Raw genomic sequence first — 10,830 nt, 5'->3', positions numbered from 1 at the left:
AAGGACTTAAACGGGCTAAACGACGAAAAGCTGGTGGAAAACGACGATCCGAGCGCGTCGTGCTAGCCCCAACTTACTAGGGCTCCAAAATGGCGCATTGCTGGTGCGCCGCCCCAGCCTGCCTGGCGCTATGGGGGTGCATCGCACCAGCCTCCCTTCAGGCAAAATTTGACGAACTTTTGGTCTCGTTTGCAGATCTTAAATCGATTAATTCCGATTCCTTTTCTCAAATTCACTTTAGAATCAGATACCCAAGGCATATACACAAAATCTAACTCAAACAACTCAAGGAAACAACACTTTTATATCAAGAAACTCCTTAATCTCAACTCATATTCAAGAACGAAAGCAATTCAAGAACACCTATCAAGAACATCAAATTCGCAACCTTTTTATGACGAAAATATGTTGAATTAAACATGTTTGGCGCGTGGGTGAACTAACCCAACGCTATGTGATCTCACATACCTCGTAGGGATCACCCCTTGACGAAATTCACAATCAAACTTGAACGTTCTTGACGAATCTTGCCTTTTCTCCTTCTTTCTCCTTTCTCCAAGCCCTAGCGTAGATTTCCAATTTTCCAAACTGACCAAATTCAGTTTTTGACCTTTAATTAATTCACTAAAATGAATTAAATTAATTGGGTAAGGAAAAGACCAAACTACCCTTTCAAAATCCGGATTAGACTTTCCTTATTTGAACATCCCAACTTCAAATGGGTATATCTCACTCATACAAACTCAGAATCGCGCAAACTCAGCGGCGTTGGAAAGATTATTCTAAGATCTTTCCTACGATATCTGGAAACACACCTAACTCATCTTGAGGTAGAAGTTATGGTCATTTGAAGTTGACCAAAAATCCAACTTAACATACTAATAAAATTTTCGAGATTTTATATTCTTTCCAAAAATGACTATTTCCACTTTTTAACTTCTTTCTAGCTCTTTCTAGTTATGGGGTGTTACACTCTTTCGAGCATCAAACGGAGATCGGAATTAGGAATTAAGTTTGCAACCGTAACCCATTAGTTAACCCCATGCTAATTAGACCAAATTCATGTATGAACAACACAAAAATAGAGCATAACACCACACCCACTAAATTAAATTAACACCAACCCTATTAGATCACGCCTAGATCATGGAGTTTTAGCCAACCGTCACAAAAGGTAAATTGTTTTTATATCTTTCATCATATCAGCCATAAATAACATGAAATCAACCAAAAAATAGCAAACCACTTTGAATTCAACTTCAAATTGTCAAATTCAAGTACAAACTCGTAAGACCCCAAAATCTAGAGAAGTGTTCTTCAAAGATAGAAATGTTCTCTACCAATTTCTCAATATGTTTCCGTACTCCCTTACAATTCTATTCTTTGGGCTATTTATACTTTCCCAAAATTTTGTCCTAAAATCTAATTAATGATTGATTTAGCGACATTAGTCAGGCTCGCCAAACTGGCTTGGCGGATCGCCCTTCGCTCCTCAGCTTGCCTTGTGATGCTCTAGGCTTCAGGTGTTTGAACCTCAATTGGCATACTCGATTGAGTCAGATTCAAGGAATCACTAAATACCATCTTAGTCCGTCATTCGAGCTTTAAATTTTTGTCTTGCACACTGTAACTTTGGGAGATGACTATCAAGTCCGTTGTTCTCACTAGGCTCATCGCCTTTTCTACTAGAGCTCACCGATCTTTCTTGGTAGCAACAAGTGCCTTGCACTATCAGATTGGGCGATGTCATGCTCAGTAGGTGATTCGTTCTTCATGTTAGGAAATCAACAATGTTCACTTTGCACTTCTTTTTGCATTTTTGACTCTTCTTTCAAACATCAGTCCTTGCCTTGTCCAATTGCCTTCATAACTGAAAATAAACAGTACTCTACTAGAAATGACAAAATTAGGCATTGAGGACACTAAATATTGAGCTAAATGGACCTTAAATGAGTGCAAATCTACCACTAATCAGTAAAAACTAATACAATATTTGTATATGAGTAAGATGTAAGTTATACAGTAACCAAACAACCCTTAAGGGATCTTCTCCATTAATGGGTCTGCTACACAACAATTTTTCTAATGAATTCTTCTCCATTAATTGGATCTGTTACCCAACAAACTCTTCTTCATTAGCAGTACTAAAGTTTGATCCTCCTGACTTTCAATTTTGATTTTAATTTTGAACCACCGATAAATTGTCAAAATGGAAAGAATTGTATAATTTGAAGATGAGAGTTAACTTAGTGATGGAGGTGAGCCGCCACCAATACCGCTGGATCTGTTTAATAGAAAAACGCACAATCTGTTGAAGAGCAAAAGAAAGAAGAGAAAGAAGGTTAAAAAAAAGAGTAAATAAGAATAAAAGGAAATATTTATTTATCATAAAAAAATTGAACACTTAATATGAAGTAAAAGAAATATTATTAAAATTAAAGTTTTAATTAATTTTTGCCTCTCTCGAGAGTGAACTATACCTTCTTTGCCATCTCAACATTTATGAAGCAATTAACTCCACTTTAAAATAGTGTAAGGGAGTAATAAGATTCATGTTATGAATAAGTGTGTAGTTAAAAATTCACAATAGATCAGGAAGATACTTGACTAATTTCTCTATTTAAAAACCTATATCAAGTAACTTTTCAAGTATAATTACTTTTTTATTGTTTAAATTTCAATTATGGAAAGTAATGGTATAAGGTAACTTAAATACTATATATATATATATATTCTATCAGAATTTATTTAGGAATTTGACTCTGTTCATTGAAAATTCTAAGCACTCTCTATTGTCTCTTTTTTATTTTATTACTTCCAGTCCTCGAATTTTAACACCATTGAAGCAAGAAGCATTCTTGAATTGCAATTTATTTGTACGTGCTTTAAATATATTTAAGAAAATTTGAACGCTAATTAAATATATTGAACTATCTTTTTTATATCAGTTTAACTTTACAAAACGGGAAAAAATGTACAAATAACTTCAATTCGAAAATGGACACAAAAAGAAACGTATCAAAAGGATTTAAATATAATCATGCTTGTATTGGTACTAAAACTACAAACACTGTTTCATGAAACCAGAAAGAAAAAACCTTGCTTTGAAGTAACAAATCTAAAAAATATTTCTCCCAAATCTTCGGTATAAAAATCTTTAACTTGGCAAAATTGGTATCATATCTTGCAATTTTACATTTAAATGAAGCGTAAAGGCTCATATATGTCATCGAACTTTTAGAAAAGACTCATTTATGTCATCCGTTAAAAATTTGGCTCATCTATGCCATTTCTATTAAAGAAAAGGCTCATCCATTTCCTTTTTTTTTTACTCCGAATCTGCAAAACCATTTTTTACACTCCAAACAAGATTTACTCGGGATCTAACGCTAGGAGAATATGAATGCTTCAAGAGGATCTACTAGTGAAGCTCACTCCACAAAACAAGAAAAGAACCAATCTCCAGTACTCACAAAATAAGAACTTCAGAGGACAATATGGATATCGCCATCTCAGTAACCCCACCAAAACAACACCAACCTACTCAACAACCTAACCCCTACAACCTCAGATCGTACTCAAGAAAAGACAAAACGAAACCCCCCAAAAAGATCCAAAAGATCCCCATCCTGAAGAATGTTTAGAAGAACATGAGGAAAGTGATGCATAAAAAGGGATCTGTATTCCCAGATGCTCAATATCAGAATCAAGTTTTGAACTCTAAACTGGTCCATGTAAGTGACATTCAAAAACAGAAATTGAGTAAAAGCAGAAAAAAATTCCACTCCACTCCACATCCCTTCTGACATAGTATTGGATACTGAAAAGATGAGCTTGGATGAAAAAGAATTATTTGCCAACTCTGGTCCTCCTTTGTTTGGCATGAACCACAAGTTATTATCAGGACAAAGAGGCATAAAAGATGAATATAAGGATCATTTGACTTTGAATTCTGTATTAAATCCACTCCAACCTACTGGACTAGTTACTGAGTCCCTTAGTAACAAGGAGATAAGGGAGGACACATCTTACAATGTATGATTGAGGATCCTAGACCTTCCCTATCTGATGATGAACTCATTAGAGGTCAAAAGTCTATTCTTCCTAAGATGATGACTGGGTAAGGACTTTCAGGTGCAATAAAATGTTCCTTATTTCAACAACCTATCTCCGATAGGTAACTTTGATTCCAATTATTTTGTAGTGGATCAAAACAAATCTCCAAATTCAAATGGATCTGATCTAGACCCAACTTTTCATGATTAATACACTATCATGGAATATAAGGGGCATAGGATCTTTCGGAGCCATATTTATCTCAAACATCAATACAAGTTTCCTTACATATTTTCATTCAAGAACCTATGGTGAACTCCAAGAAAATTAACAAATTCAGGAGAAGATTGGGGTACCAACACTGTTTCCATAATACTTCTAACAAAATATGGATCTTTTGAACCAATGGATATCAACTAGACATTATTGAAGATAAAGACCAACATGTTCCAGTACACATTAAAAAGACCAAAATGATTTTCACTTATCCATTGTCTATGCCAAATGTGATGAACTTCTTAGAGTTGAACTATGGGATACCCTCAGGGATATATCGACAAGAATCAATGGTCCATGGGGAGTTGTTGGAGATTTCAATGTTATCATAGATGCTGAAGTAAAGATCGGGGGTAGACCATACAGAATTGAAGAAAGTTTTGACTTTGTTGCATGTTTGAATGATTGCGATCTACAAGATGGAGTGTTTATTGGCTCCAAATTCACTTGGAGTGATAATTGGGACCCTCCAAATACAATATGGGAAAGACTGGATAGGCTTACCTATAATTCCCAGTGGTTTGAAAAATTCAGTGAAACCATTGTTACTCACCTAGCAAGGACCTGTTCGGGTCATACCCCTCTCCTAATTAGATGTATCCCTGAGGTTACCAATCATATTAAATATTTCAAATTCCTCAATATGTGGACTGAACACAAAGATTACTTAGAAGTAGTACAAGATGCTTGGAGTGATACTCAACAGGGCAATCCTCTACACACTCTGCATAAAAAAATCAAGAAGGTTTCTAAATCCCTCTGTTCTTGGTCCAGAATAGCTTTTGGTGATTTTTATGAAGAACCAAAGCGACTTGAGAACCTTATCAAGGATTTAGAAGAAGCTTCCATAACCAACAGCAACCAAGAGAACATACAAAATTTGTCCAGATCTAAAGTTGAGTACACTAGATTCCTAAATTTACAGGATAAAGTGTTGAGACAAAAAGCTAGAGTGAAATGGCCTGAAGAAGGTGATACTAATTCAGCCTTCTTCCCCAACATCATCAAGGACAGGAGAAAGAGACTCTATTCATAAGATCAAATATCAAGATGGAAACAGGGCAAAAGGAACCCCTCAAGTTGCTGAAGCAACCATTAAGTTCTTTGAAAAGCTTTTCAGTGCAGAAGAGACTAGTGAAGATAGTACAATTATTAATATTTTGCAAAGATCAGTTACTATAGAAGACAATATTGCTCTTACTATGTTTCCGACCATACAATAAGTAAAAGAGTGTGTCTTCTCCATTGATCCAGACAATGCCCCTGGACCAGATGGTCTAACAGGTAAATTTTATCAATCTACTTAGGAAGTCGTTGCCAATGATGTCCCTGTTATTGTGGTTGCTTTTTTCCAAGGTCTTATCCTTCCTAAATTTTTCTCACACACCTGCATTATCATGTTGTCCAAAGTTAATTCTCCACAAGACTTTTCTGACATTAGACCCATTAGTTTATGCAATACTTCTAGTAAATTTTTTGTTAAACTTATCAATGCTAGACTTTTTAAAATTCTTCCTAGAATCATTGGTCATAATCAAAGTGTCTTTGTCAAAGGTAGGGACACTACTGAAAATATCCTTCTTGCCCAGGAAATTGTTAATGACATTAGGAAACCAAATCAAGGTGTTAATGTTATCATTAAACTTGACATGTCTAAAGCATATGATAGAGTGTTGTGGTCTTTCCTCTACTTTATTTTCAGACAATTTGTATTTTTCTAAAAATTGGATCAACATCATTTACAAATTTATCTCTAATAACTGGTACTCTCTTATTGTGAATGGTAGCAGACAAGGTTTCTTTAAATCAGGGAGAGGTCTTGGACAGGGTGACCCTCTTTCCCCCTCCTTATTTGTCGTTACAGCTGAACTTCTCTCACAAATGCTTAACTCCTTGCATAATAATCCTGCATTGAAAGGTTTCTACATGAATATTCATGGTCCACTGATTAATCATCTTTCTTTTGCAGATGACACAATCATTTTCAGCAATGGGAACAAGGCGTCCCTCCAATTAATTCTCAAGACTCTGGAATCCTATGAGAATGTATCAGGGCAACTTATCAACAAAAATAAGAGCTCCTACTCACTAGCTCCTAAAGCACCACAAAGGACCATTAGAAGAATTGGAAGGATCCTGGACATGGAATTTGAGAATCTCCCATTGAAATATTTAGGGTTCCCCATTTATTTTGGGAGGAAAACCCAAGACATTTTTTCTAATATGATGAACAAGGTTATTAATAGAATCAGAGGATGGAACCTCAAGTTCCTCTCCACTGGTGGAAGAGCCACTCATATAAGACATGTCCTCCAAGCTCTTAACATTCACACACTGGTTGATGTACATCCTCCTAAAGGCATCATATAGAGTGTAGAAAAGTATATTGCTAGTTTTTTTTTGGTCAGGAAATGATGAAGGTGGAGAACACCACTGGATCTCTTGGGAGAATTTGTGCTTTCCATACAATGAGGGAGGTGCTAACTTTAGAAGTTTAAAAGACATCTGCAAAGCCTTGACAGCTAAACAATGGTGGAAATATATGTTAGGGTTTTGCCTTGATTTTTTTACCATAATTTAAGATTTATTTTGTCTTAAAGAAAAGACAAAACATTAACATAAATGTTTTTACTTTTCCTAAAAGAAAAATATAATATTCTTTCATATTTGGTTTATTCTCTCTTTTTAGGATTTTTTTTCTAGTAAGAAAAGGTTTTAGGACTCTATAAATATAAGTTTGTTTCTTCTAACATAATAACAATAGCATCCACAATGTAGTCGTTTAAGAGTCTTGTTTATGGGGAGATTTATTCTCTCTAAAGTTTCAATGTTTTTCTTTATATTAGTTTTGATATAATAATATTTTGATTTTTAGTATAAGTTTTTGTTATCTGATTTATCAACTATATGATTTGCAAATTGTAAGCTTCCGCATGACGCTCTCATCACCCTTCACAACCCAACAATATAGAACCTTCAATTCAATATGGACCAACTTTCTGAAAGCCAAGTACTGCACTAATGTTCATCCCACTACTTTCCATTGGTATCCTTCTCAATCACACAGTTGGAAGGCCACGTGCAAGTTGAGAGACACAGTGGACGGCCTTATTTGGTAGAGGACCGGCAAAGGGAACATTAGTTTTTGATTTGACAATTGGACCACCCAAGGGCCACTTTACTTTCTCATGGAGGATTTCACAGAATATCAAGATGTTAATGTGAATCACGTTTTCAGGGAAGGTGTATAGGATTGGACAATACTGGTACCTCAGCCAAATGACTACATCAAAGAAATTATAGCTAGATTTCTTATTACCATCAATCAAGACAAAAAATATATCCCTGTTTGGACGGTCTCTGAATCAGTATTTCCTCTGCTTGGGAAAGTCTTAGACATATGAGAGATATTTCTCAGTTTGACTTAAGACTATGGCACAAAGATGATCCTTATAAAATGTCATTTGTAGCTTGGAGAGCTATTCACGCTAGACTACCTTTAGATGACAAAATTTTCAGATTTGGAATTACATTAACTAATGATTGTTATTGTTGTATTGGTGCAGGTATGACCTCAAGATTGGAAAGTCTGAGCACCTATTTTGCACGGGTCAATATGCTTAAAGGATTTGACAATCTTTTGGTGGGGATATATGCATCAACTCTCATCAACTCTAAAAGACTAATCTTAGAAAACTCATGTACAAAACCTGGAACTTCAAAGGACATAACTCCATTGCAGCCTATGTTATGAGAATTTTGCCAATGATTATCATGTGGGAGCTTTGGAGATCGAGATGTAGCTCAAAATATGAACATGAGAAACCTTCAAATTTTAGATCCACCTCTATATTATCTTTCAAGATTTGCCATCTTACCAAGTCCACCTTCACGAACTTGTTTATTCCAGATAATTGGAGAAGCTTACTTATAATACTGGACACCAACTTACAATACTTCACAAACTTCACAAAAATGCCCCCACTCTTGTTTGTAAAAATGAACTCAGATGGATCATGTGTTGGTAATTCATGTGGTGGTGGGGGTGTAATCAGGGACTCACTGGGCAGATTCATCATGGCCTTCATTCTCCCATTGGGCCAAGACACTAGCAACTTAGCTGAAGACTCTTCATTTCTTTTTGGGCTCAAGTGGTGTGTGGACAATGGTCATATCTTTATCTTGGGAGAAACAGATTCACTACTTCTTCAAAATTGTATAAATGACTCTTGGAAGGTACCTAGGAGGATACATGAAGAGGTGCAGGAGATCAAGAAACTAGTAATAGACCATGAAGTGATTTCTAGGCACTGCTTTAGAGAAGCTAACAAAGTAGCGGACAAAGTGGCTTCTATGTGCCATAACACTGATGCAATTAAGGTATATACACAGTATAGAGACTTACCAACAACCATCAGAGGTTTGCTAACTATTGATAGATGGTAATTTTCATCATTAAGAGTCAAGATGAGAAAACCGAGAATGCTTTAATATGAGCCTCCTTAAAGCTTTTCCTTTGCCACTGTTTTGGGCTAACTTTTTTGGTTTCCGTTATATCTATACATCTTCTATAGAAGGCTAGGCCTAGCCCTCTTCATATGTAATCAGATTTCAGTGGCAATCAAATCAACTTTTGGAGTGAAAAGAAACTCTTTTCAATTAGAGTTTTGGGATCAAATGTACACTTGTTGCTTCTTTTTCTTTAAGAACACCATGAACACATGAAGAACATAAACAATTCCCAAATTTTCAACATCTTCAATTCTTCACGAAATCATGTCTAATTTCAACTACATCATTAATTTCTTTTTAAAAAAAAATTGAAATTCTATAATCATTTGTAGAGTTTAAAAAATGCACCCGTATTTAAAAAAATATTTCAAAAAATGAAAATCAGTCCCAAAATTTCAATTTTTTTCTTTGATTCGTGTTTTTGTAGTTGTTTTTGACATTGGATCTATGTTCCCTAGTATTTTATGTGTCTATGTTCAAAATTTCAAATGATTTTAAGTTGTGGAGAAAATTCTATCATTTAAGTATGTTGAAGTTTTGAAACTTTGAAGAAATTTCAAGTGGGTCTTATTGAGTTAGGTTGAATTCGAGTTTAAAAGATATTGAGTTTTGATATCTAGCTCGGAGGGAAACTACTCTTGAAATTTGAGGCAATTTCGTGAAAAATTTGGGAATTGTTAATGTTCTTTATGTGTTCTTGTTGTTTTCAAGGAAGTAGAAGCAAAAAGTGTACATTTGATCCAAAAACTCCATTTGAAATGTATTAAACCTTGTTTGGGGTGTAAAAAATGGTTTTGCAAAACCGGAGTTTAAAAAAATGGCATGGATGAGCCTTTTCTTTAACATCAATGACATAGATGAACCAAACTTTTAATGGATGACATATACACTACTAAATAAATGTAAAAAAACGACGGTCAAAAGCGACGGACTGCGTCGCTTTTTTGGTCAAAATCGATGAAAAAGCGACTGTCATGACCCAAATTGAGTCATGAGTGGCACCCACACTTGACCTCCTAAGTGGGCGGACCAAGGAATCTAAACCCCAACACATACCAATAATTCAACTACAAATAACAACAATAACGCGAAAGCTCCAAAACTTATTAAAGTAACCAATCAAATAAACCTCTAAAGTCTATTACATATTATCCCCAAAATCTGAAAGTCGTCACATCAAGGACATCTAATATCTAATTACTGAGTCTAAGAGTATCAAAGACACCGAAATAAATGAAATAAAGTAATTTGTGTCCGAAAACTATGGACATCAAGTCATGACCGAGGGAATCCAACACAAGCTCGAATAAATAGCTCACCCTTAAACCTGATATGCTGAGATTGGCTAGAGCTGAGGGCGAGTCAAATTCGCTGGTACACTCGCTGCAATCCATAAAAGGAAAACAAAGAAAAATACAAGTAGGGCTCAGTACGGGGCAACATGTACTGAGTAAGTATCATCGGCCAACCCAAAATAGAAACTAATATACAATGAATAATAGTATAAAGTCAACTATAGCACTTAGCAGGTGATAAGAAACCACAACATGAACAAGTGACAGTTGAAGCAAGTATGTAATCAATCACAATATCAAGCACACACACGAGGACTCATGCCTCCACATCACACTCGTTTGGGAAATGCGTTCATTGAGATTGAGTACATTAAGTTAATTCAATATCTTTTTCCTTTAATGTTACCGTGTCGGAACGTGACACTCCAATCCAATAATACCGTGTCGGAACGTGACACTCCGATCCAAAAATACCGTGTCGAAATGTGACACTCCGATCCAAAAATATTGTGTCTGAACGTGACACTCCGATCCAAAAATACCGTGTCGGAACGTGACACTTCGATCCAAAAATACCGTGTCAGAACGTGACACTCTGATCCCATAATATTATTAATTTATCATTTATTATCACCACTTTTCAATTCATTAATAATATTACATCAAGCCTTCTTTATTCAAGGCATCACTT

Source organism: Solanum stenotomum, chromosome 10 (assembly GCF_019186545.1).
Source record: "Solanum stenotomum isolate F172 chromosome 10, ASM1918654v1, whole genome shotgun sequence".
NCBI classification, from domain to species: Eukaryota; Viridiplantae; Streptophyta; class Magnoliopsida; order Solanales; family Solanaceae; genus Solanum; species Solanum stenotomum.
This window is presented reverse-complemented; position numbering follows the sequence as displayed.